This window comes from Pipistrellus kuhlii, unplaced genomic scaffold (assembly GCF_014108245.1).
Source record: "Pipistrellus kuhlii isolate mPipKuh1 unplaced genomic scaffold, mPipKuh1.p scaffold_m20_p_13, whole genome shotgun sequence".
Classification (NCBI taxonomy): Eukaryota; Metazoa; Chordata; class Mammalia; order Chiroptera; family Vespertilionidae; genus Pipistrellus; species Pipistrellus kuhlii.
Genome location: NW_023425438.1, coordinates 25,611,753 through 25,615,149, shown reverse-complemented (window position 1 = coordinate 25,615,149; position 3,397 = coordinate 25,611,753). Strand labels below are relative to the sequence as shown.

At 40.0% G+C, this 3,397-nt stretch overlaps 1 non-coding gene across 1 annotated transcript; it reads right to left on the bottom strand.

Annotated features, from left to right (window-relative positions):
• Positions 1–2,983: 2,983 nt before the first annotated feature.
• Positions 2,984–3,094, bottom strand: LOC118717905. The gene has a single exon (XR_004987653.1). It is a non-coding gene; the product is annotated as a U6 spliceosomal RNA (small nuclear RNA).
• Between the last annotated feature and the right edge of the window lie 303 nt (positions 3,095–3,397).

Genomic DNA, 3,397 nt, shown 5'->3' with positions numbered 1-3,397 from the left:
ATGGTACACATTTATTACCTGTATACGGTACGGTAGTACGGTAGTTGTCAACACAAATCAGACAAACTGTGAATCCTACAGTATCAAGAATTTACTCATTTATTCAATGACAATCATGTCATCATCTTCTGGAACATCATAACAATCCAATTCCTGAATTTCCTTCCTGGTGAATTTCTTGTGACTCCATTTCTTTCAGAATCAGTGGACCAAATCTCTCATGTTTAGCAATAGCATTCTGAGAGCCTGGCGGGGGGGCTTATTTTCGGGGGGATGCCTTATATTTCACTCAGAAGGAAACCTGTAAGTAGGTTTTATTTTCGGAGGATGTCTTATTTTCGGTGAAACACAGTATATATGATTGAATTTTACATGATAGGAAAAGGCAGCACGTTTAGCCATTCCTCGGTCACTCAGAAGTTTCTGTCACTATGCGTGGTCCAGGGTGAAGCCTGTCTCAGGAGCCTGGTCTGTCCAGGGAGTGACGTGGACATGCCAACATTCACAGCCATGAGGACTCTGGATGCCCAGAGCGCCCTTTATCTACCCAGAGCCTGACTGGCATCTCTGCTCACTTTTGTATCAGCTCAGCCCCGAGTGCATGACCTCGCTCTATAAATACCAGCCTTGTTTCAGTAAGAGCTGCCCTGGCCTGGTGGCCACCGCAAACCCCCCGATGCACAAGGCAGGCAGTCCCATCCTGGCGGTGAGGTTGGCTCTGCCCTCCCTCTGGGAGAGGGAACAGAGACGTGGGGGTGGGCCTCGAGCTGCCATCACACGGCCTTTCTTTCCACAAACGTGTGACGCCTGGATGAGGGTTGAGGGGACACAAAGATGAATAAAACTCTGTCCCAGCTCTAAGGAGCTTACAGAGTGGTACAATAGGCGAGAGATGCACAGATAATTATAATACAAAAAAAAAAGAAAAAAAAAGAGAGAGAGAAAGACCAAGGGGGAGGAGAGAGAGCAGAGAGAGCTCTCTTCGTATTCTGGGGTAGGAAAGGCTTTGTGGAGGATGTGCATGTGAGCTAAGATTCAAGAGGAGGCAGGATTTGAACATAGGAAAATAAGTGAGCTATTTAGAAAAATAATACTTTGGAAATAAGTCAGAGAAAGAAAAATACCCTCTGAGTTCACTTACGAGGAATCTGAAGAACAATATAAATAAACAAACATAACAGAAACAGACTCATAGACACAGAGAACTGACTGATGGTTGCCCGAGAGGAGGGAGGTTAGAGGACTGGGTAAAAAAGAAGTGAAGGGATTGAAAAGTACAGAGTGGTATTATACTTACAGAACGGTCATGGGGATGTACAGTACAACATAGGAAACGTGGTCAGTAATATTGTAATAACTATGTATGGTGCCTGCTGGGTACTGGGAATATCAGGGGGAACACTTTGTAAAGTATGCTATTGTCTAACCACTATGCTGCATGCCTGACACTAATACAAAATAGTATTGAATGTGAACTGTAATTGAAAAATAAAATTATTTTGGATCCCTAGCTTTTACACCAAACTAAATTCCAAATTTCAACAGTTTAACATGCAACTCCCCAAGCAGTAGAAACTATAACTGACTGTTTATGTGATCTAAAAATGGAGAAGTTCCTTTTAATATAAGGGGGTGGGGTGGGGGGAAAGGTAAAAGAAAAGACTGCTTTTGACTCTGGGATGACCTGTCAGAAACATCTGACACAAAATAAAAGAGGGAGAGTGCGGAAATATGTGTTCCTTATAAGAGCAGATAACGGATTTATATCAATAGAGAGAGCTCACATAAAATATATTAGAAAAATATAGATCCTAATAGAAAAATGGGCAAAAAGCAATGAGCAATTCACATAAAAAGAAACGCAAGTGACTTACGAAGTTGAAAAAATCCCATATGAGCAGTAATCAAAGAAATGGAAATGAAAACAACAGATGTTGTTTCTCACCTGTTCATCAGAGCAAAGTTTGATTTTTCTCTTTTGATGTTCATTACCCAAGGTCCAGGAAGAGCTAGCTGCCTTTCATTCAGAGTTGCCTTTTAAAACTCATTGTTTATCTTTAAATGCTTTATACACTTGGTTTTAAAATATACTTTAGTAACTTCTTGGATCAATCAAGAGGCGTACATTTGCTTTTAGATAAGTAACCTGTGAAGTTTTGTTTCACAAATCTCTTGGATTCTCTCTCCTCCCCTGCACCCCATAACTCCAGGACTAAGGAGAAGCAGCAGATCTGACCATCAGGCCTGGCCTACAGCCCTGGGTCAGGCCTGCCTACCGTCAGAGTTCTGTAAGGCCTGCCAGCTAAGAGCGAACTTGACATTTTTTAAATGGTTGGGGGGAAAAAAGTCAAAGGAAGAATAAAATGTGATGGCATGTGAACAATATATCACATTTCAGTCTCAGTGTCCATAAAGAACGTTGGATGAGAATACAGCCACACCCTTTGTGTATGTCTACACTACAGCTGCTTCTGAGCTTCAGCAGCAGGGGCGAGCTATTTCAATGGCAGGGAGAGAACTCTCTTAGTGTCCCTGCCTGGGTCTGAAAATTAAACGGACAAAGACAGATGAACAGGGGGAAAACATACACATTTGACTGACTTTTTACAGGTGCCACGGCGCCTTCCGCAGAGAATGAAGACCTGAGGGATCAGGCATGCAACCAGGGCATGTGCCCTTGACTAGACCGAACTCAGAACCCTTCAGTCCACAGGCCAATGCTCTATCCACTGAGCCAAACCAGCTAGGGCAATATATTGACATTTTGAATTCCACTTGTTTTGTATATGTATAAAAGCATACACTAAATTATTTTGGATTCAATGAAGGTGAGGTATGCTGTTTTTCAATACATCACTATTTTATTAATAATAACTTCCATTTTCGCAGAATCTTAATATTACACCACTCAACTGAGAAGCTCCCATGAGAAATCTCTCTGATATTGTTACAATGGATATTATTATTATTATTTATTATTATTTTTAATATGGAACGCTTCACGAATTTGCATGTTATCCTTGCACAGGGCCATGCTAATCTTCTCTATCATTCCAATTTTAGTGTATGTGCTGCCATACACTAAAGTGAGCACTGGATAAAATTCTTTTGCTCTTCTGAACAAGTTATAACAACATTTATTCTTCAAACAAAATATATAGTTTTCTGATTATTCACAAAAAAATCATATTTTCTATATATGAGTCAAAGTGTATAATAATTATCCTTTTACTAAAATATGAGTGTAGTATACATACTGTTTCAAAATTTGTTTTTTGTTCTCTCTCAAACATCTTTCCATGTTAATGCCTAAAGATATACTTAATTATTTTTAGTGTCTGAATACCTTCCATTATATTAATTCACCATAATTTATACACAGGCACTTTCCTGTTGG